The sequence below is a fragment of the Pleurodeles waltl genome, chromosome 6 (assembly GCF_031143425.1).
Source record: "Pleurodeles waltl isolate 20211129_DDA chromosome 6, aPleWal1.hap1.20221129, whole genome shotgun sequence".
In the NCBI taxonomy this organism is placed as follows: Eukaryota; Metazoa; Chordata; class Amphibia; order Caudata; family Salamandridae; genus Pleurodeles; species Pleurodeles waltl.
The window spans coordinates 1,302,568,854-1,302,594,117 of NC_090445.1; positions in this window are offsets into that span (position 1 = coordinate 1,302,568,854).

Here is a 25,264-nt window from a genome sequence, read left to right on the forward strand (position 1 = left end):
TGTGGCAGCAAATCCATATCAGATCAGGGATATTTATTTATCATTCCTAAATCTCTTTTCGGTTTTTAGGGAACAAGAGGTTGCTACTATTCCTATTCTGACAATTCATACAGAATTGGTGGATACCCTATGGGGTATTTTCTACAAAGAAACTCGCCGAAGGCGGTCACCTGATATTATCTCTTCTAATGAATGGTATAACAAGGACTGTGCTCAAGCAAGATCGAATTTAAAAGAAGCATTAAAAAACCTCACTCTAGAGGATATTGTGGATGCTAGATCTAAATATGCTAAGGCCCTGAAGCAAGCAAAAAAAAGCTGGGAAGTAGAAATCTGGCAGAGGTTATTAGTTGCAGTTAAAAATCAGGATGATGGTTCTTTTTGGAGACTGCTGGCTTGCAGATTGAGAGGGGGAAATTACTCCATCAGTTCATGTATTCAACCTGATAGATGGGTGACCCATTTTTGTGAAATGTATGCCTATCCTGTAATGCATGACCCTAAGGCTGTCAGATATGATGATGATGTAGCTTCCACAAATAGCTCCTCTGAGAGCATTGTCTTCTCAATAGCTGAAACAGCAGATGCTATTAAATCTCTGAGGCCAGCTAAAGCCCCTGGCCCTGATAAGATACCTGGGGATTTGACAAACCTGAGCCCACTATATGGGCATGGTATATCAATTTATTGTCCAATGCTATAGCAGCAGGTGGTCCCATTCCTGATTCATGGCATGGTGCAGAAATAATTCCTGTTTATAAGAAAGGCGATGTAGGTTTGCCAGTGAACTATCGACCGATTAGCCTTATTGACTTTCTTCAAAAGATCTTTGCAAAACAAATTTTGGCCAGACTTACGGAATGGGTCCTGAAGAACCAGATTTTATCCCCCCTACAGGCTGGATTTTGTTTAAAAACTAATACTATGGACCAAGGGGGTGATTCTGATACTGGCGGGCGGCGGAGGCCGCCCGCCAGAATTCCGCCCTCCATTATACCGCTCTGCGGTCAGAAGACCGCGGAGGGTATTATGAGTTTTTCCCTGGGCTGGCGGGCGGTCTCCAAAAGACCGCCCGCCAGCCCAGGGAAAAACTCCCTTCCCACGAGGATGCCGGCTCGTAATCGAGCCGGCGGAGTGGGAAGGTGCGACGGGTGCAGTGGCACCCGTCGCGTATTTCAGTGTCTGCAAGGCAGACACTGAAATACTTTGCGGGGCCCTCTTACGGGGGCCCCTGCCGTGCCCATGCCATTGGCATGGGCACGGCAGGGGCCCCCAGGGGCCCCGCGACCCCCCCTACCGCCATCCTGTTCATGGCGGCTTTCCCGCCATGAACAGGATGGCGGTAGGGGGGGTCAGAATCCCCTCGGCGGCGCAGCGAGCTGCGCCGCCTTGGAGGATTCTTAGGGGCAGCGGAAAACCGGCAGGAGACCGCCGGTTTTCCTGCACTGACCGCGGCCAAAGCGCCGCGGTCAGAATGCCCTGTGGGGCACCGCCGGCCTGTCGGCGGTGCTCCCGCCGACCCTGGCCCCGGCGGTCTAAGACCGCCGGGGTCAGAATCACCCCCCAAGTCTTTAGGTTGTCACTATTATTCTGGAAGTATGTCACCTTAGCCAGACAGAAATTATAGGTGGCCTTTGTAGACCTGAGATCTGCTTTCGATTTTGTGCCAAGAGAGAACCTGTGGGGAGTTCTGAACAAAATTGGTACCCCAGAGAACCTAGTACATTTAATTCAAAGATTGCATGAGAACACTTATGCACAAGTAAGATGGGGTAACCAGGGGGAACTCAGTGATAGAATAGATATTAGGAGAGGGGTACGCCAGGGTTGTGTCCTTGCTCCGACTCTCTTCATCCTGTTCATCAATGAGGTAGTGCAAGTTATCACTGACTGCCAAAATGATGCGCCCTCTTTGAATAACACAAAAATCCCTATCCTGCTATTCGCTGATGATTCCCTTCTGATCTCCCGAACAACGATGGGCCTACTGGTATTAATGCACAGGTTTAGCTCGTTGTGTGATGATTTTGGGTTGGAGCTTAATCACACTAAAACCAAAGTTATGTCCTTGGGACGTGGTCCCACTAAAGGATGTACCACCCTTCACAAAGGGAACCCATTGAGTAAGGTATGCTTCATTGATTACCTGGGGGTCAGAATTAGTAAGTATATGCAGTGGGAGGCCCAGATTAATAAAAACTCAGCCCTCCTGGCACATAGATCTGGGGCAATTCTGAGCTTCTACAAGTCGACTATCGAGAGAGTGTCACTCCAGCAGTAAAAATGTATCGGGCAAAGGCTCAGGGTGCTGTGGTTTACGGGGCAGAAGTCTGGGGATACTCAAATGTTGGTAAACTTTCAATAGGAGAAAATAATTTTGTAAGATCACTCTTGGCCTGTCCACGTAATACTCCTTTGTTACCAATGTTCTGGGACCTCGGACTTGCACGTATCTCAGACATTATAGCTTTAAAACCGCTGCTTTTCTGGGTACGTGTTTGGACTACTCCTGAGCTACTCGCATATAAGGAATCCATCCAAGATATTTTAGACAGACCCAACGTGCTTACTATTCCTTGATTTAAACACATATCAAAATGGTTCCACATTCTGGGTCTTAGTAACTACTGGAGCCATCCTTACAACTTAAGGAAAGAGCAGAAGAATCATTTAACCACTTCGCTGCCAGGCCTTTTCCCCTTCACGTGCCAAGCCTTTTTTTTGGCTATTTGGGGCAGTTCGCGCTTAGGCCCTCATAACTTTTTGTTGACATAAGCTACCCACGCCAAATTTGTGTCCTTTTTTTCCAACATCCTAGGGATTCTAGAGGTACCCAGACTTTGTGGGTACCCCAAAAGTGGGCCAAGATATTAGCCAAAATACAGTGAAAATTTTGTTTTTTTAAAAAAAATTGGAAAAAAGGGGCTGCAGAAGAAGGCTTGTGGTTTTTTCCCTGAAAATGGCATCAACAAAGAGTTTGCGGTGCTAAAATCACCAGCTTCCTAGCTTTCAGGAACAGGCAGACTTGAATCAGAAAACCCAACACTGGGACATACCCCATTTTAACGATTTTTTGTGCGTTCAGCCTCCTTCCAGTCAGTGACAGAAATGGGCATGAAACCAATGCTGGATCCCAGAAACCGCAAAATTTCTGAAAAGTAGACAAAGTTCTGAATTCAGCAAGTGGCAATTTGTGTAGATCCTACAAGGGTTTCGTACAGAAAATAACAACTGAAAAAACAAAATATTTAAATTGAGGTGAAAAAATCTGCAATTTTTCTCTACGTTTTACTCTGTAACTTTTTCCTGCGATGTCAGATTTTTGAAAGCAATATACAGTTACGTCTGCTGGACTCTTCTGGTTGCAGTGATACATAGGGCTTGTAGGTTCATCAAGAACCCTAGGTACCCTGAGCCAATAAATGAGCTGCACCCTGCAGTGCGTTTTCATTCTATACAGGGTATCCAGCAATTCATATGCTGAAATATAAAGAGTGAAAAATAGCTATCAAGAAAACCTTTGTATTTCCAAAAAGGGCACAAGATACGGTGTTGAGGAGCAGTGGTTATCTGCACATCTCAGAATTCCGCGGTGACCATACTAGCATGTGAATTACAGGGCATTTCTCAAATAGATGCCCCAAAACACAATGTGGACACATCACATTATTTTGAAAGAAAACAGAGGTGTTTTTTGCAAAGTGCCTACCTGTAGATTTTGGCCTCTAGCTCAGCCGGCACCTAGGGAAACCATTCCAAACCTGTGCATTTTTGAAAACTAGAGATCTAGGGGAATCCAAGATGGGGTGACTTGTGGGGCTCTGACCAGATTCTGTTACCCAGAATCCTTTGCAAACCTCAAAATTTGGCTAAAAAAACACTTTTTCCTCACATTTCGGTGACAGAAAGTTCTGGAATCTGAGAGGAGCAACAAATGACCTTCCACCCAGCGTTCCCCTAAGTCTCCTGATAAAAATTATACCTCACTTGTGTGGGTAGGACTAGCGCCCGCGACAGGAAACGCCCCAAGACGCAACGTGGACACATCACATTTTTTTAAAGAAAACAGAGGTGTTTTTTGCAAAGCGCCTACCTGTAGATTTTGGCCTCTAGCTCAGCCGGCACCTAGGGAAACCTACCAAACCTGTGCATTTTTGAAAACTAGAGACCTAGGGGAATCCAAGATGGGGTGATTTGTGGGGCTCTGACAAGGTTCTGTTACCCAGAATCCTTTGCAAACCTCAGAATTTGGCTAAAAAAACACGTTTTCCTCACATTTTGGTGACAGAAAGTTCTGGAATCTGAGAAGAGCCACAAATGTACTTCCACCCAGCGTTCCCCCATGTCTCCTGATAAAAATGATACCTCACTTGAGTGGTTAGGCCTAGCGCCCGTGACAGGAAACGCCCCAAAACACAACGTGGACACATCACATTTTTTTAAAGAAAACAGAGGTGTTTTTTGCAAAGTGCCTACCTGTAGATTTTGGCCTCTAGCTCAGCCGGCACCTATGGAACCCTACCAAACCTGTGCATTTTTTAAAACTAGAGACCTAGGGAAATCTAAGATGGGGTGACTTGTGGGGCTCTGACCAGGTTCTGTTAAACAGAATCCTTTGCAAACCTCAAAATTTAGCTAAAAGAACACATTTTCCTCACATTTCGGTGACAGAAAGTTCTGGAATCTGAGAGGAGCCACACATTTCCTTCCACCCAGCGTTCCCCCAAGTCTCCCGATAAAAATGATACCTCACTTGTGTGGGTAGGCCTAGCGCCCGTGACAGGAAATGCCCCAAAACACAACGTGGACACATCACATTTTTTTAAAGAAAACAGAGGTGTTTTTTGCAAAGTGCCTGCCTGTAGATTTTAGCCTCTAGCTCAGCCGGCACCTAGGGAAACCTACCACACCTGTGCATTTGTGAAAACGAGAGACTTAGGGGAAACCAAGATGGGGTGACTTGTGGGGCTCTGACCAGGTTCTGTTACCCAGAATCCTTTGCAAACCTCAGAATTTGGCTAAAAAAACACGTTTTCCTCACATTTCGGTGACAGAAAGTTCTGGAATCTGAGAGGAGCCACAAATGTCCTTCCACCCAGCGTTCCCCCAAGTCTCCTGATAAAAATGATACTTCACTTGTGTGGGTAGGCCTAGCGCCCGTGACAGGAAATGCCCCAAAACACAACGTGGACATATCACATTTTTTGAAAGAAAACAGAGGTTTTTTTTGCAAAGTGCCTACCTGTAGATTTTGGCCTCTAGCTCAGCCGGCACCTAGGGAAACCTACCACACCTGTGCATTTGTGAAAACGAGAGACTTAGGGGAATCAAGATGGGGTGACTTGTGGGGCTCTAGCCAGGTTCTGTTACCCCGAATCCTTTGCTAACCTCAAAATTTAGCTAAAAAAACACGTTTTCCTCACATTTCGGTGACAGAAAGTTCTGGAATCTGAGAGGAGCCACAAATTTCTTTCCACCCAGCGTTTCCCCATGTCTCCAGATAAAAATGACACCTCACTTGTGTGGGTAGGCCTAGGGCCCGTGACAGGAAACGCCCCAAAACACAACTTGGACACATCACATTTTTTTAAAGAAAACAGAGGTGTTTTTTGCAAAGTGCCTACCTGTAGATTTTGGCCTCTAGCTCAGCCGGCACCTAGGGAACCCTACCAAACCTGTGCATTTTTTAAAACTAGAGACCTAGGGAAATCTAAGATGGGGTGACTTGTGGGGCTCTGACCAGGTTCTGTTACCCAGAATCCTTTGCAAACCTCAAAATTTAGCTAAAAAAACACATTTTCCTCACATTTCGGTGACAGAAAGTTCTGGACTCTGAGAGGAGCCACACATTTCCTTCCACCCAGCATTCCCCCAAGTCTCCCGATAAAAATGATACCTCACTTATGTGGGTAGGCCTAGCGCCCGTGACAAGAAATGCCCCAAAACACAACGTGGACACATCACATTTTTTGAAAGAAAACAGAGGTGTTTTTTACAAAGTGCCTACCTGTAGATTTTGGCCTCTAGCTCAGCCGTCACCTAGGGAGACCTACCACACCTGTGCATTTGTGAAACCTAGAAACCTAGGGGAATCCAAGATGGGGTGACTTGTGGGGCTCTGACCAGGTTCTGCTACCCAGAATCTTTTGCAAACCTCAGAATTTGGCTAAAAAAACATGTTTTCCTCACATTTCGGTGACAGAAAGTTCTGGAATCTGAGAGGAGCCACAAATGTCCTTCCACCCAGAGTTCCCCCAAGTCTCCCGATAAAAATGATACTTCACTTGTGTGGGTAGGCCTAGCGCCCGTGACAGGAAACGCCCCAAAACGCAACGTGGACACATCACATTTTTTTTATGAAAACAAAGGTGTTTTTTGCAAAGTGCCTACCTGTAGATTTTGGCCTCTACCTCAGCCGGCACCTAGGGAAAACTTCCAAACCTGTGCATTTTTGAAAACTAGAGACCTAGGGGAATCTAAGATGGGGTGCCTTGTGGGGCTCTGACCAGGTTCTGTTACCCAGAATCCTTTGCAAACCTCAAAATTAACTAAAAAAACATGTTTTCCTCACATTTCGGTGACAGAAAGTTCTGGAATCTGAGAGGAGCCACAAATGTCCTTCCACCCAGCGTTCCCCCATGTCTCCTGATAAAAATGATACCTCACTTGAGTGGTTAGGCCTAGCGCCCGTGACAGGAAACGCCCCAAAACACAACGTGGACACATCACATTTTTTTAAAGAAAACAGAGGTGTTTTTTGCAAAGTGCCTACCTGTAGATTTTGGCCTCTAGCTCAGCCGGCACCTATGGAACCCTACCAAACCTGTGAATTTTTTAAAACTAGAGACCTAGGGAAATCTAAGATGGGGTGACTTGTGGGGCTCTGACCAGGTTCTGTTAAACAGAATCCTTTGCAAACCTCAAAATTTAGCTAAAAGAACACATTTTCCTCACATTTCGGTGACAGAAAGTTCTGGAATCTGAGAGGAGCCACACATTTCCTTCCACCCAGCGTTCCCCCAAGTCTCCCGATAAAAATGATACCTCACTTGTGTGGGTAGGCCTAGCGCCCGTGACAGGAAATGCCCCAAAACACAACGTGGACACATCACATTTTTTGAAAGAAAACAGAGGTGTTTTTTGCAAAGTGCCTGCCTGTAGATTTTAGCCTCTAGCTCAGCCGGCACCTAGGGAAACCTACCACACCTGTGCATTTGTGAAAACGAGAGACTTAGGGGAAACCAAGATGGGGTGACTTGTGGGGCTCTGACCAGGTTCTGTTACCAAGAATCCTTTGCAAACCTCAGAATTTGGCTAAAAAAACACGTTTTCCTCACATTTCGGTGACAGAAAGTTCTGGAATCTGAGAGGAGCCACAAATGTCCTTCCACCCAGCGTTCCCCCAAGTCTCCTGATAAAAATGATACTTCACTTGTGTGGGTAGGCCTAGCGCCCGTGACAGGAAATGCCCCAAAACACAACGTGGACACATCACATTTTTTGAAAGAAAACAGAGGTTTTTTTTGCAAAGTGCCTACCTGTAGATTTTGGCCTCTAGCTCAGCCGGCACCTAGGGAAACCTACCACACCTGTGCATTTGTGAAAACGAGAGACTTAGGGGAATCCAAGATGGGGTGACTTGTGGGGCTCTAACCAGGTTCTGTTACCCCGAATCCTTTGCTAACCTCAAAATTTAGCTAAAAAAACACGTTTTCCTCACATTTCGGTGACAGAAAGTTCTGGAATCTGAGAGGAGCCACAAATTTCTTTCCACCCAGCGTTTCCCCATGTCTCCCGATAAAAATGACACCTCACTTGTGTGGGTAGGCCTAGGGCCCGTGACAGGAAACGCCCCAAAACACAACTTGGACACATCACATTTTTTTAAAGAAAACAGAGGTGTTTTTTGCAAAGTGCCTACCTGTAGATTTTGGCCTCTAGCTCAGCCGGCACCTAGGGAACCCTACCAAACCTGTGCATTTTTTAAAACTAGAGACCTAGGGAAATCTAAGATGGGGTGACTTGTGGGGCTCTGACCAGGTTCTGTTACCCAGAATCCTTTGCAAACCTAAAAATTTAGCTAAAAAAACACATTTTCCTCACATTTCGGTGACAGAAAGTTCTGGACTCTGAGAGGAGCCACACATTTCCTTCCACCCAGCATTCCCCCAAGTCTCCCGATAAAAATGATACCTCACTTATGTGGGTAGGCCTAGCGCCCGTGACAGGAAATGCCCCAAAACACAACGTGGACACATCACATTTTTTGAAAGAAAACAGAGGTGTTTTTTACAAAGTGCCTACCTGTAGATTTTGGCCTCTAGCTCAGCCGTCACCTAGGGAGACCTACCACACCTGTGCATTTGTGAAACCTAGAGACCTAGGGGAATCCAAGATGGGGTGACTTGTGGGGCTCTGACCAGGTTCTGCTACCCAGAATCTTTTGCAAACCTCAGAATTTGGCTAAAAAAACATGTTTTCCTCACATTTCGGTGACAGAAAGTTCTGGAATCTGAGAGGAGCCACAAATGTCCTTCCACCCAGAGTTCCCCCAAGTCTCCCGATAAAAATGATACTTCACTTGTGTGGGTAGGCCTAGCGCCCGTGACAGGAAACGCCCCAAAACGCAACGTGGACACATCACATTTTTTTTATGAAAACAAAGGTGTTTTTTGCAAAGTGCCTACCTGTAGATTTTGGCCTCTACCTCAGCCGGCACCTAGGGAAAACTTCCAAACCTGTGCATTTTGGAAAACTAGAGACCTAGGGGAATCTAAGATGGGGTGCCTTGTGGGGCTCTGACCAGGTTCTGTTACCCAGAATCCTTTGCAAACCTCAAAATTAAATAAAAAAACATGTTTTCCTCACATTTCGGTGACAGAAAGTTCTGGAATCTGAGAGGAGCCACAAATGTCCTTCCACCCAGCGTTCCCCCATGTCTCCCGATAAAAATGATACCTCACTTGTTTGGGTAGGCCTAGCGCCCGTGACAGGAAACGCCCCAAAACACATGTGGACACATCACATTTTTTGAAGGAAAACAGAGGTGTTTTTTGCAAAGTGCCTACCTGTAGATGTTGGCCTCTAGCTCAGCCGGCACCTAGGGAAAACTAACAAACCTGTGCATTTGTGAAAACTAGAGACCTAGGGGAATCCAAGATGGGGTGACTTGTGGGGCTCTGACTAGGTTCTGTTACCCAGAATCCTTTGCAAACCTCAGAATTTGGCTAAAAAAACACGTTTTCCTCACATTTCGGTGACAGAAAGTTCTGGAATCTGAGAGGAGCCACAAACGTCCTTCCACCCAGCGTTCCCCCATGTCTCCCGATAAAAATGGTACCTCACTTGTGTGGGTAGGCCTAGCGCCCGTGACAGGAAACGCCCCAAAACACATCGTGGACACATCACATTTTTTGAAACAACACAGAGGTGTTTTTTGCAAAGTGCCTTCCTGTAGATTTTGGCCTCTAACTCAGCCGGCACCTAGGGAAACCTACCAAACCTGTGCATTTTTTAAAACTAGAGACCTAGGGGAATCCAAGATGGGGTGACTTGTGGGGCTCTGACCATGTTCTGTTACCCAGAATCCCTTGCAAACCTCAAAATTTGGCTAAAAATACATGTTTTCCTCACATTTCGGTGACAGAAAGTTCTGGAATCTGAGAGGAGTCACAAATTTCCTTCCACCCAGTGTTCCCCCATGTCTCCTGATAAATATTATACCTCACTTGAGTGGTTAGGCCTAGCGCCCGTGACAGGAAACGCCCCAAAACACAACGTGGACACATCACATTTTTTGAAAGAAAACAGAGGTGTTTTTTGCAAAGTGCCTACCTGTAGATTTTGGCCTCTAGCTCAGCCGGCACCTAGGGAACCCTACCAAACCTGTGCATTTTTTAAAACTAGAGACCTAGGGAAATCTAAGATGGGGTGACTTGTGGGGCTCTGACAAGGTTCTCTTACCCAGAATCCTTTGCAAACCTTAAAATTTAGCTAAAAAAACACATTTTCCTCACTTTTCGGTGACAGAAAGTTCTGGACCCTGAGAGGAGCCACACATTTCCTTCCACCCAGCGTTCCCCCAAGTCTCCCGATAAAAATGATACCTCACTTGTGTGGGTAGGCCTAGCACCCGTGACAGGAAATGCCCCAAAACACAACGTGGACACATCACATTTTTTTAAAGAAAACAAAGGTGTTTTTTGCAAAGTGCCTACCTGTAGATTTTGGCCTCTAGCTCAGCCGTCACCTAGGGAAACCTACCACACCTGTGCATTTGTGAAAACTAGAGACCTAGGGGAATCCAAGATGGGGTGACTTGTGGGGCTCTGACCAGGTTCTGTTACCAAGAATCCTTTGCAAACATCAGAATTTGGCTAAAAAAACATGTTTTCCTCACATTTCGGTGACAGAAAGTTCTGGAATCTGAGAGGAGCCACAAATGTCCTTCCACCCAGCGTTCCCCCAAGTCTCCCGATAAAAATGATACTTCACTTGTGTGGGTTGGCCTAGCGCCCGTGACAGGAAACGCCCCAAAACACAACGTGGACACATCACATTTTTTTAATGAAAACAGAGGTGTTTTTTGCAAAGTGCCTACCTGTAGATTTTGGCCTCTAGCTCAGCCGGCACCTAGGGAAAACTTCCAAACCTGTGCATTTTTGAAAACTAGAGACCTAGGGGAATCTAAGATGGGGTGCCTTGTGGGGCTCTGACCAGGTTCTGTTACCCAGAATCCTTTGCAAACCTCAAAATTAACTAAAAAAACATGTTTTCCTCACATTTCGGTGACAGAAAGTTCTGGAATCTGAGAGGAGCCACAAATGTCCTTCCACCCAGCGTTCCCCCATGTCTCCAGATAAAAATGGTACCTCACTTGTGTGGGTAGGCCTAGCGCCCGTGACAGGAAACGCCCCAAAACACAACGTGGACACATCACATTTTTTGAAAGAAAACAGAGGTGTTTTTTGCAAAGTGCCTTCCTGTAGATTTTGGCCCCTAACTCAGCCGGCACCTAGGGAAACCTACCAAACCTGTGCATTTTTTAAAACTAGAGACCTAGGGGAATCCAAGATGGGGTGACTTGTGGGGCTCTGACCATGTTCTGTTACCCAGAATCCCTTGCAAACCTCAAAATTTGGCTAAAAATACATGTTTTCCTCACATTTCGGTGACAGAAAGTTCTGGAATCTGAGAGGAGTCACAAATTTCCTTCCACCCAGTGTTCCCCCATGTCTCCTGCTAAAAATGATACCTCACTTGAGTGGTTAGGCCTAGCGCCCGTGACAGGAAACGCCCCAAAACACAACGTGGACACATCACATTTTTTGAAAGAAAACAGAGGTGTTTTTTGCAAAGTGCCTACCTGTAGATTTTGGCCTCTAGCTCAGCCGGCACCTAGGGAACCCTACCAAACCTGTGCATTTTTTAAAACTAGAGACCTAGGGAAATCTAAGATGGGGTGACTTGTGGGGCTCTGACCAGGTTCTGTTACCCAGAATCCTTTGCAAACCTCAAAATTTAGCTAAAAAAACACATTTTCCTCACATTTCGGTGACAGAAAGTTCTGGACTCTGAGAGGAGCCACACATTTCCTTCCACCCAGCGTTCCCCCAAGTCTCCCGATAAAAATGATACCTCACTTGTGTGGGTAGGCCTAGCACCGTGACAGGAAATGCCCCAAAACACAACGTGGACACATCACATTTTTTGAAAGAAAACAAAGGTGTTTTTTGCAAAGTGCCTACCTGTAGATTTTGGCCTCTAGCTCAGCCGTCACCTAGGGAAACCTACCACACCTGTGCATTTGTGAAAACTAGAGACCTAGGGGAATCCAAGATGGGGTGACTTGTGGGGCTCTGACCAGGTTCAGTTACCAAGAATCCTTTGCAAACCTCAGAATTTGGCTAAAAAAACATGTTTTCCTCACATTTCGGTGACAGAAAGTTCTGGAATCTGAGAGAAGCCACAAATGTCCTTCCACCCAGCGTTCCCCCAAGTCTCCCGATAAAAATGATACTTCACTTGTGTGGGTAGGCCTAGCGCCCGTAACAGGAAACGCCCCAAAACGCAACATGGACACATCAAATTTTTTTTATGAAAACAGAGGTGTTTTTTGCAAAGTGCCTACCTGTAGATTTTGGCCTCTAGCTCAGCCGGCACCTAGGGAACCCTACCAAACCTGTGTATTTTTGAAAACTAGAGACCTAGGGGAATCTAAGATGGGGTGCCTTGTGGGGCTCTGACCAGGTTCTGTTACCCAGAATCCTTTGCAAACCTCAAAATTAACTAAAAAAACACGTTTTCCTCACATTTCGGTGACAGAAAGTTCTGGAATCTGAGAGGAGCCACAAATGTCTTTCCACACAGCGTTCCCCCATGTCTCCCGATAAAAATGATACCTCACTTGTGTGGGTAGGCCTAGCGCCCGTGACAAGAAACGCCCCAAAACACAACGTGGACACATCACATTTTTTGAAAGAAAACAGAGGTGTTTTTTGCAAAGTGCCTACCTGTAGATTTTGGCCTCTTGCTCAGCCGGCACCTAGGGAAACCTACCAAACCTGTGCATTTTTCAAAACTAGAGACCTAGGGGAATCCAAGATGGGGTGACTTGTGGGGCTCTGACCAGGTTCTGTTACCCAGATTCCTTTGCAAACCTCAAAATTTGGCTAAAAAAACAAGTTTTCCTCACATTTCGGTGACAGAAAGTTCTGGAATCTGAGAGGAGCCACAAATGTCCTTCCACCCAGCGTTCCCCCATGTCTCCCGATAAAAATGATACCTCACTTGTGTGGGTAGGCCTAGCGCCCGTGACAGGAAACGCCCCAAAAATAACGTGAACACATCACATTTTTTGAAAGAAAACAGAGGTGTTTTTTGCAAAGTGCCTACCTGTAGATGTTGGCCTCTATCTCAGCCGGCACCTAGGGAAAACTACCAAACCTGTGCATTTTTGAAAACTAGAGACCTAGGGGAATCCAAGATGGGGTGACTTGTGGGGCTCTGACCAGGTTCTGTTACCCAGAATCCTTTGCAAACCTCAAAATTTGGCTAAAAAAACACATTTTCCTCACATTTCGGTGACAGAAAGTTCTGGAATCTGAGAGGAGCCACAAATGTCAATCCACCCAGCGTTCCCCCAAGTCTCCCGATAAAAATGGTACCTCACTTGTGTGGGAAAGCCTAGCGCCCGTGACAGGAAACGCCCTAAAACACAACGTGGACACATCACATTTCTTTAAAGAAAACAGAGGTGTTTTTTGCAAAGTGCCTTCCTGTAGATTTTGGCCTCTAACTCAGCCGGCACCTAGGGAAACCTACCAAACCTGTGCATTTTTGAAAACTAGAGACCTAGGGGAATCCAGGATGGGGTGACTTGTGGGGCTCTGACCAGGTTCTGTTACCCAGAATCCTTTGCAAACCTCAAAATTTGGCTACAAAAACACATTTTCCTCACATTTCGGTGACAGAAAGTTCTGGAATCTGAGAGGAGCCACAAATGTCCTTCCACCCAGTGTTCCCCCATGTCTCCCGATAAAAATGGTACCTCACTTGTGTGGGTAGGCCTAGCGCCCGTGACAGGAAACGCCCCTAAACACAACATGGACACATCACATTTTTTTAAAGAAAACAGAGGTGTTTTTTGCAAAGTGCCTTCCTGTAGATTTTGGCTTCTAACTCAGCCAGCACCTAGGGAAACCTACCAAACCTGTGCACTTTTGAAAACTAGAGACCTAGGGGAATCCAAGATGGGGTGACTTGTGGGGCTCTGACCAGGTTCTGTTACCCAGAATCCCTTGCAAACCTCAAAATTTGGCTAAAAATACATGTTTTCCTCACATTTCGGTGACAGAAAGTTCTGGAATCTGAGAGGAGCCACAAATTTCCTTCCACCCAGCGTTCCCCCAAGTCTCCCGATAAAAATGATACCTCACTTGTGTGGGTAGGCCTAGCGCCCGTGACAGGAAGTGCCCCAAAACACAACGTGGACACATCACATCTTTTGAAAGAAAACAGAGGTGTTTTTTGCAAAGTGCCTACCTGTAGGTTTTGGCCTCTAGCTCAGCCGGCACCTAGGGAAACCTACCAAACCTGTGCATTTTTGAAAACTAGAGACCTAGGGGAATCCAAGATGGGGTGACTTGTGGGGCTCTGACCAGGTTCTGTTACCAAGAATCCTTTTCAAACCTCAAAATTTGGCTAACAAAACACGTTTTCCTCACATTTCGGTGACAGAAAGTTCTGGAATCTGAAAGGAGCCACAAATGTCCTACCACCCAGCATTCCCCCATGTCTCCCGATAAAAATGATACCTCACTTGTGTGGGTAGGCCTAGCGCCCATGACCGGAAACGTCCCAAAACACAACGTGGACACATCACATTTTTTTTAAGAAAACAGGTGTTTTTTGCAAGCGTGCCTACCTGTAGATTTTGGCCTCTAGCTCAGCCGGCACCTAGGGAAACCTACCAAACCTGTGCATTTTTTAAAACTAGAGACCTAGGGGAATCCAGGATGGGTTGACTTATGGGGCTCTGACCACGTTCTGTTACCCAGAATCCTTTGCAAACCTCAAATTGTGGCTAAAAAAACAAGTTTTCCTCACATTTCGGTAACAGAAAGTTCTGGAATCTGAGACGAGCAACAAATATCCTTCCACCCAGCATTCCCCCATGTCTCCCGATAAAAATGATACCTCACTTGTGTGGGTAGGCCTAGCGCCCGTGACAGGAAACGCCCCAAAACACAACGTGGACACATCACATGTTTTGAAAGAAATCACAGGTGTTTTTTGCAAAGTGCCTACCTGTAGATTTTGGCTTCTAGCTCAGCCGGCACCTAGGGAAACCTACCAAACCTGTGCATTTTTTAAAACTAGGGGCCTAGGGGAATCCAAGATGGGTTGACTTGTGGGGCTCTGACCAGGTTCTGTTACCCAGAATCCTTTGCAAACCTCAAAATTTGGCTAAAAAAACACGTTTTCCTCACATTTCGGTGACAGAAAGTTCTGGAATCTGAGAGGAGCCACAAATTTCCTTCCACCCAGCGTTTCCCCAAGTCTCCCGATAAAAATGATACCTCACTTGTGTGGGTAGGCCTAGCGCCCATGACAGGAAATGCCCCAAAAAACAACGTGGACACATCACATTTTTTGAAAGAAAACAGAGATGTTTTTTGCAAAGTGCCTACCTGTAGATTTTGGCCTCTAGCTCAGCCGGCACCTAGGGAAACCTACCAAACCTGTACATTTTTTAAAACTAGAGACCTAGGGGAATCCAAGATGGGGTGACTTGTGGGGCTCTGACCAGGTTCTGTTACCCAGAATCCTTTGCAAACCTCAAAATATGGCTAAAAAAACACATTTTCCTCACATTTCGGTGACAGAAAGTTCTGGAATCTGAGAGGAGCCACAAATTTCCTTCCACCCAGCGTTCCCCCAAGTTTCCAGATAAAAATGATACCTCACTTGTGTGGGTAGGCCTAGCGCCCATGACCGGAAACGTCCCAAAACACAACGTGGACACATCACATTTTTTTAAAGAAAACAGGTGTTTTTTGCAAGCTTGCCTACCTGTAGATTTTGGCCTCTAGCTCAGCCGGCACCTAGGGAAACCTACCAAACCTGTGCATTTTTTAAAACTAGAGACCTAGGGGATTCCAGGATGGGTTGACTTGTGGGGCTCTGACCACGTTCTGTTACCCAGAATCCTTTGCAAACCTCAAATTGTGGCTAAAAAAACAAGTTTTCCTCACATTTCGGTAACAGAAAGTTCTGGAATCTGAGACGAGCAACAAATATCCTTCCACCCAGCATTCCCCCATGTCTCCCGATAAAAATGATACCTCACTTGTGTGGGTAGGCCTAGCGCCCGTGACAGGAAACGCCCCAAAACACAACGTGGACACATCACATGTTTTGAAAGAAATCACAGGTGTTTTTTGCAAAGTGCCTACCTGTAGATTTTGGCTTCTAGCTCAGCCGGCACCTAGGGAAACCTACCAAAACTGTGCATTTTTTAAAACTAGAGGCCTAGGGGAATCCAAGATGGGTTGACTTGTGGGGCTCTGACCAGGTTCTGTTACCCAGAATCCTTTGCAAACCTCAAAATTTGGCTAAAAAAACACGTTTTCCTCACATTTCGGTGACAGAAAGTTCTGGAATCTGAGAGGAGCCACAAATTTCCTTCCACCCAGCGTTTCCCCAAGTCTCCCGATAAAAATGATACCTCACTTGTGTGGGTAGGCCTAGCGCCCATGACAGGAAATGCCCCAAAAAACAACGTGGACACATCACATTTTTTGAAAGAAAACAGAGATGTTTTTTGCAAAGTGCCTACCTGTAGATTTTGGCCTCTAGCTCAGCCGGCACCTAGGGAAACCTACCAAACCTGTACATTTTTTAAAACTAGAGACCTAGGGGAATCCAAGATGGGGTGACTTGTGGGGCTCTGACCAGGTTCTGTTACCCAGAATCCTTTGCAAACCTCAAAATATGGCTAAAAAAACACATTTTGCTCACATTTCGGTGACAGAAAGTTCTGGAATCTGTGAGGAGCCACAAATTTCCTTCCACCCAGCGTTCCCCCAAGTTTCCAGATAAAAATGATACCTCACTTGTGTGGGTAGGCCTAGCGCCCATGACAGGAAATGGCCCAAAACACAACGTGGACACATCACATTTTTTCATAGAAAACAGTGCCTACTTATGGATTTTGGCCGCTAGCTTAGCCGGCACCTGGGGAAACCTAGCAAAACAGCGTGTTTTTGAAAACTAGAAACCCAGGGGAATCCAAGATGGGGTGACTTGTGGGGCTCTGACCAGGTTCTGTTAACCAGAATCCTTTGCAAACTTCAAAATTTGGCTAAAGAAACACGGTTTCCTCACATTTCGGTGACAGAAAGTTCTGGAATCTGAGAGGGGCCACAAATTTCCTTCCACCCAGCGTTTCCCTAAGTCTCCCGATAAAAATTATACCTCACTTGTGTGGGTAGGCCTAGCGCTCACAACAGGAAATGGCCCAAAACACAACGTGGATACATAACATTTTTTCATAGAGAACAGTGCCTACCTGTGGATTTTGGCCTCTAGCTCAGCCGGCCCCAGGGGGGGCAGAAATGGCCTAAAATAAATTTGTCCCCCCCCAACTTCCCTCCGGTAGCGACCCTTGCCTACGGGGTCGCTCCCCCTGCGTGACATTGGCACCAAAAAAAACAAACCCCGGTGCCTAGTGGTTTCTGCCCCCTTGGGGCAGATTGACCTAAAATCAGCCAATCTGCCCCCATGGGGACAGAAATGGTCTAACTACAATTTTCCCCCCAGGGTAGCGACCCTTGCCTAATGGGTCGCTCCCCATCTCTAAAAAAACAAACAAACAAACAAACAAAAAATACAAAAAAAAATTTGCCTGGCTCCTAGAGGTTTCTGCCCCCCCGGGGGCAGATCGGCCTAATAACAATAGGCCGATCTGCCCTCAGGGGGGGCAGAAATGGCCTAAAATAAATTTGCCACCACCCCCCCGGGAAGCGACCCTTGCCTACAAGGTCGCTCCCCTTGCGTGATGGCGCAGAAAAAGATCCCTGGTGCCTAGTGGTTTCTGCCCCATTGACCTAAAATCGGCCGATCTACACCCAAAGTGGGCAGAAATGGCCTCAATACAATTTACCCCTCCAGGGGAGCGACCCTTGCCTAAGGGGTCGCTCCCCATCTCTAAAAAAACAAACAAACAAAAAATACAAAAAATTAAAAAAAATTCCTTGGCGCCTAGAGGTTTCTGCCCCCCCCTGGGGGCAGATCGGCCTAATAACAATAGGCCGTTCTGCCCACAGGGGGGGCAGAAATGGCCTAAAATAAATTTGCCCCCCCATCCCTCCCCAGGGAGCGACCCTTGCCTAGTGGTTTCTGCCCCCCTTGGTGGCAGATTGACCTATAATCGGCCGATCTGCCCCCAAAGCGGGCAGAAATGGCCTAATTACAATTTGCCCCTCCAGGGGAGCGACCCTTGCCTAAGGGGACGCTCCCCATCTGTAAAACAACAACAACAACAAAAATCCCCGGTGCCTAGTGGTTTCTGCCCCCCTTCGGGGGCAGATCGGCCTAATTACAATAGACTGATCTGCCCCCATGGGGGGCAGAAATGGCCTCAAATAAATGTGTCCCCCCACCCCCCCCAGCCCCCCCCCCCGGGAGCGACCATTGCCTACGGGGTCGCTCCCCCTGCGTGACATTGGCGCCAAAAAAACAAATCCCCGGTGCCTAGTGATTTCTGCCCCCTTGGGGGCAGATTGACATATAATCGGCCGATCTGCCCCCAAAGCGGGCAGAAATGGCCTAATTACAATTTGCCCCTCCAGGGGAGCGACCCTTGCCTAAGGGGACGCTCCCCATCTGTAAAACAACAACAACAACAAAAATCCCCGGTGCCTAGTGGTTTCTGCCCCCCTTCGGGGGCAGATTGGCCTAATTACAATAGGCTGATCTGCCCCCATGGGGGGCAGAAATGGCCTCAAATAAATGTGTCCCCCCACCCCCCCCCGGGAGCGACCATTGCCTACGGGGTCGCTCCCCCTGCGTGACATTGGCGCCAAAAAAACAAATCCCCAGTGCCTAGTGGTTTCTGCCCCCTTGGGGGTAGATTGACCTATAATTGGCCGATCTGCCCCCAAAGCGGGCAGAAATGGCCTAAATACTATTTGCCCCTCCAGGGGAGCGACCCTTGCCTAAGGGGACGCTCCCCATCTGTAAAACAACAACAATAACAAAAAAATCCCTGGTGCCTAGTGGTTTCTGCCCCCCTTGGGAGCAGATCGGCCTAATTACAATAGGCTAATCTGCCCCCATGGGGGGCAGAAATGGCCTAAAATAAATTTGCCCCCCAGGGGAACGACCCTTGCCTAAGGGGTCGCTCCCCTTACGTGAAAAACTAAAACAAAAAAAAAAAAAACTCCCTTGTGTCTAGTGGTTTCTACCCCCCTTGGGGGCAGATTGCCTCATAAAAATAGGCCAATCTGCCCCCAACGGGGGCAGAAATGCCCTAAATATAATTTGCCCCCTATGGGAGCGACCCTTGCCTAAGGGGTTGCTCCCCACACCTAAAACACAAAAAAAACAAAAAAAAAAAAAAAAAAAAAGTATCCCTTGTGTCTAGAGGTTTCTGCCCTCCCTGGGGGCAGAAAAGGCCTTAAAAAAAATGCCCCCCTGGGAGCGACCCTTGCCCAAGGGGTCGCTCCCTTATGTCACTTTAAAAAAAATATATATATCCCTGGTGTCTAGTGGGGTTTCAAAAGCCGGATTCCTTCCCTTTGAAGCCTCTCCGGGCCTCCCCCACGTGATCGAAAGAGAAATGCTGAGCATTTCTCTTTCGATCTGTGATTGTCAGCGCGCGCTGACGTCACAGGGGTGGTGGGGGGGTCGGGGGTTGAAGGGGAAGGGACTCCCCTTTCAGCCTTGGCCTGGGGGGTGGGGGGGCGGCCCTCGAGGGGAGCGCTGGCGCTTCCCCCGAGGGCCGGTAGCAGGACGTAATGGTTACATCAATGGCACCACACGGGCGCTGCCATGGACGTAACCATTACGTCCATGGCGGGGAAGAGGTTAAAAACAGCTTATTGGGCGTATGTCAGGGGAAACTATTTGCTACATTTGTCTCATGGCAGATTGACTTCTCAATTTCTTGACACTAAGTGGCATCCATGTTTCGAACTGTTTATGGATCTTATTACTGATCCATTAAGTAAAAGTTTGTATTATCAGTTCAGATACGGATGCCTACCTCTCAAATCTTTTGGCAATAGTCGGGATGCTGCTCCAAGAATTGATTTATGCCCGAGCTATAAAAATTCTCCGGAAACCATTGTGCATTTTATGTTCATATGCCCAGGGAATAGGATTGCCCGTCAGAGGTGGCTACGTCCAGTTTGTAAGAACATGGGGATCAGGTGTTGTATAGATGCCTTAAGGATTATGATGAGGGATACATCCTTTCCCCTGTTCTGTGCAATTAGCAAGTTTCTTGCGGCTGCATGGCACACACGAATTTTCCACTTAAATAATTCTTCTTGATTATTATGAGGCCCTATGATTACGGTGTTATCTTGCAGGATGATATTTTGGCTAACTTGAGGAACAAGGTTTTGTCACGGTTTTGGGCGGGTCTGATCAGGACTCTGGTTGGGACACCCCTTGAGGTCACCGAATATCCTAAAGAGGTAGTATACTGGAGAAGAAGAGCAGCTAAAGGCATACACGGAAAGGACAGCTATGGATAGGCACAGGAAAGTAAAAGCAAAGCAACCCTTGTGTGAACAAACAGGAAGCAGATTACTAAGGGACAAACATGCTGGGGTTGTACACAGAGTAAGGCGCAGAACCTCCCACAGTGACAGGGAATCTCAATGCCTCTGTGAAGTTTGCTCTTACAGATAGTCACCCTGCCAGCCCCATAGAAAGGAGGCAGCAGAAGGGATTCTGTCTCTGGACCCTAGAGCACAAACAAGGATAGTACTTACATACACAGGACACGCTCTTGTGGGTCCAGCTGGAAACACAGTGGCGATTCCTGAGAAAACAGCAATAGCACACTGTCACTGTTAGGCACGAAATACAACGTATAACACTGGACAAGGATGGGGGCTGGAATTGCCTCCTGGAAACCAGGAGCCGACCCCAGTACACAGGAGGACACGTATACACTGGTGAAGACTGATAGAACACTTACCAGACACAAAGAACCAAGAAGAAACAGAAACAGAAGGGAACAAACAAAGAGGCAGAGGCAAGAACTAGGAACAGGCTCAGACTGAAGCAAAGGCGGGACTAGGACTTGAAAACAGGGCGCAAACTTCTGTCTGGGACAAACAGAGACAGGACTGGGAAACTGAGAACAGGCTCTGGCTGGAACAAGCAAGGACAGGACTGGAATACAGGGAGTAGGAAATGAGCAGTAAACAGGACTGGGAAACAGAGAGAAGGTTCAGGCTGAAACAAGGCAGGAGCAGGGCAGAGAAACAGAGAGCAGGCTTTGGAAGAAACAAACAGATACAAGGCTAAGAGATAGGGAGCAGACTCTGGCTGGAACAATCAGGAGCAGGGCAGAGAAACAGGAAACAGGATCAGGCTGGAACAGAACAGGAACAAAACTGGAACACCATCCGATGAGGGGTCTGTAACACAAAGGAATTGAAGTCCAATGCACGACGGGGAGCTTGAGGAAATGGCTGCTTATAAGCAGTTCCAAGCTGGGCTGCACAGGAGAGGTCACAGGTGTGTGTAGTTTCGGACACTTGCAAGTCCTGGAGGAGAGGATCCAGTGAAAAGGAGCAACTGGACTTCTCCCATAGAAGACAATGGGAAACAGAATCCTGGATTTCCTGACTACCAAGCTGTGCATTATGGGATTTGCAGTCCAAAGAAGCAAATGTAGTACTATACAAGTGTACCATAGAGAAAAGAGAAACAAACAGGGGTCAGCAAGGGACTCTAGATAGGTGTTCAAGGTGATTCCCAGGCTTCTGACAGTCCCCTTACAGCGCCCCCTGGAAATGGGACGACAGAGTCGTAACAGGTTTAGGTAGTTGTACATTGTGTGAAAAGAAATATCACTTTGATTTTAGTATTTATGTTTTTATATTTCTTATGTATTTTTGAATGTAAGATATTTATGATTTTAAATTTTAATCTTTGTATTGTGTGATTTATGCTTTGATGGTTTAAATTAACCAAATAAAGCGATGTATTGATGAATTGGCTATTTCAACCTACCTTTAGGTCCCTAGTATATGGTAGAGCATGTAGGTTTAGGGACCCCAGCATAGGTAGGGCACCCATGGGTGCACTGCTGAGGAGCCCAGGGTCATTTTAAAGGCAGGTCTGCCTTGCTGGGTGCTTTTAAATTAAAGGTACATGCAAATTCACTTTGGAATTAAAAGTACTTCCAAAGTCTTAAACTACCTTATTTTTACATACACGTCACCCCTAAGGTGTGCCCTATTTGCCCCTAGGGTTGGGTGCCATGTACCTATAAGCAGGGACCCTATAAAAATAGTTTTATAAGCCCTGGTAAGGTAAAACAGCCAAATTTGTTTTTACCTCATTGCAGTGAATGGCCTCCATAGGCTAAAATTGGGAAACTTTATTTTAATTAACAAAGTCCCCTGAAGCGTCAGATACCTCAGGTTTGGTATCAAATTAATTCTTATAATAAATCCCACAATTTACAATTGTTGGATTTAATATAACTTGTTCAGGTAAAGTGTTTCAAACTTTACCTAAAAAGTTGCCAACTTTAGCCCTGTAGTGCCCTTCTCTGATTGTTCAGCCTCTGGTAGCCTGGCCAGGATACCTTGATGAGGTGTGAAGTTGCCTGGGCTGAACACAAAGAGATGTGCCTGTCGGAGGAGGACGTCCCTCAGCAGATGGAGAAGCAGGAACGGGAAGGGCTGCCAAACTGGCCTTCAAAGACAGGGAAGGACATTTGGAGCAACCCAGCATCTCCATCACATCTTGTAACCCAGGCAATTAGGTACCCCTTGACTAGATTAGGAGAGGGCAGGAGAGGGGTGTGTTTAGGATTTTTAGCCACACCAGGGGGTGGGCTCAGCCATATGTAACCTCCAAAAGCCAGTTTCAGCCATGACAAATTTTTGATGAATGTTGCTCCCTGGGATTAATTTTTGCCACACTTCCCAGGTAGTGGTCATCACAGGGGGAAGGACCCTGCACCTGATTGGTGAACCAGGACCCCCTATCTTTCACCCAGGAGCAAGGATTAAACTGGCAGAGCTGCACACACACGTCAGATCCCTACTAGATTCCTACAAGGAAGAACCTCAGAAGAAGAAGGACTGCCCTGGTAGACCACTTACCTGCACCTGGACACTGCATTCTGAAGGACTACACCAGCTGCACACTTGGGCTCCACCACAAGAAGGACTTTGTCTGGCTTCAACTGGTTAAAAGAGGGACTCCCTGTTTGCTACAGGTGAAAAATTGCTAATCAGAGTCCCCTGCCTCAGATCCTGAAGAAACTGACCAGCTAACCACTGTCCAGTGGCCGTTTTGGAGTTTGAGCCAGGTGCATTCTGGGAGTTGAAATCTGCACCCTCAAGGAGCAACTCAGAGCTTCTGGAACCTTGGGTTGAGCAGTGGACACCAACATAACATTAAACTAACATCTGGAAGAAAATCCAGAAGTTTGGAGAACTTTCGAGAACCTTTGGAGAAAAGCTCCATGAAGGGACCGACCCGCCGCAGCAACTCTAGCTGGCTTGCCTCAACTGTGACCCGGTCTGACTTGCAGGTTCGTCCTGGTGAAGAAAATCTCCAAAAGAGTGACAAAATTCTAACGTAGAAAGTTGACTGGGACCACCCAGGCAGTGTATCCGAAGAGGGCTCCAAGGATGTCAGATCAAGATTCAGGTTTGTCCGAGTCGAATGATTTTCATCTCGAAAAATCATCTAAGTCCGAACGTAGAAATCTTCACCAAGGGCTCCCATGACGCGTATCCGAGGAAGAGTTCCAGGGGATCGGATTGGACTGCGATTTGGTCCTGCTGAAGAAAATCTTCAAGAAAACGACTAAGGCCCATATTTATACTTTTTTAGCGCTGCATTTGCGTCGCTTTTTGATGAAAAAACGGCGCAAACTCACAAAATACAATTGCGCTAAAAAAGTATAAATAAGGGTCTAAGTCCTAAGGTAAACTTTTGACTGAGACCTCCCGTGGGCTGTAGCCTAGCAGGGCTCCATTGCGGTTGGCCTTAAACTTTGACTTTGCCCCGGTCCAGGTGTGAACAGATGATCAGATTTGCACTATTCGTTTCTAAACGCTAAAAAGCATTAATTCTTTAAAAATGTATATCTCTGGTCCCCTTATTCAATTTTATTTGTTTTGGTGTCATTTTAAAGATAAAAATATAATCTATTTTTATAAATTGGTGTTGGATTTTTATTATGTTTTGAGTTTTACTTATTTACTGTTTTGTGATTTTTTAAAATGCTTTTACACACTATTCTCCCAAGGTAAGCCTTGTCGCTCATTGCCAAGCTACCAGTGTTTGAGCTGGGTTTAATTTATTGAGACCTAACTGGACCTACATTTTCCCAATATATATCTATATATATATATATATATATATATACATATATATATATATACACACACACACATACACACACACTTTAAGCGTGCAAAGGAGTTTTTAAGCCCATGAGGAGAAATGCCTTCTTTTCCACAATACCTATCTTATTACTTCTATAATACATCAATAAACTTAAGATGTACCAGTGCCTCTGAAAGTACCTAGATAGCAATAGTTAAAATCCAGCGGCGGTTTCTAAGGGTGGACAGAGGAAAAAAACAATTGCCATCCTATTTAAATTAAGCTAAAAGCAGTCACTGCTTTAGCCTGCTTAGTCCGTTCTGCAAAACGGATGTCTGGCAGTTTTAATAAGACACATGCGTCTATTGGCAGCAGTGGAAATTTAAGGAGTAAGGGCTGGCAAGCTGTCACCGTTGCAGTCTGAAACAGCACCGGGCGTGTAAAAAATCAGCCCTGACTCCTAGGGCTGCTATCACAAGCAGCCTTTTCCAATGACCCCTCCCTTTCCCAAGTCATCACAGGGTAATGACATGGAAAGGGAGGGCTTGCAGCATTTGGACGAGGGTCATGTGCTCTAAACAGTTACACTACGCATGTTTCTGCACCTCCTGTATTCTGTTTAGAGCTTCCAAGTAGAGGCAATTTCACAAGCTGCAGTGGGGCCTTCTTGAAAGCTCCATGGACTGTTCAGACAACACCTGAAAGCTACTGAGGTGAGTGTTCTTATCTCTTCTCGCTGTCAGGCTTCACGTTACTTCCCTTCATCCCGTTCCTCTCTTCCCTCTTATTTTTCCCCACTCTCCTTTGCCTGTCGATCTCTCCTTTTCTTTCTATTTTCTCTCCTGTGTCCCTCCCTGTAGTAGTAGAAGCAGCAGAGACAATCTGCATCCCAATTCTAATTGTTTTAATTAAATACTTCAATTTTAAAGTACTCTACATTCAGTGAGTCTCCTGAGCTGTGAAGCGGAAGCTGGGCAAAAGCTAATCACACCTTCTTGCCAGGGTGTCTGCGTGAAAGAAATGTAAATATGCACTAAGAGTTCATTTGCAAATGTTAAGGGCAATTTACAATGTAAAGGATTCTATAGAGACCCTTTCATTGATGGAATTACTCGAAGGTTTGTGCTATCAAAGATTTATTCTTTTTGAGCTGTAGTTCAGAGTTAAC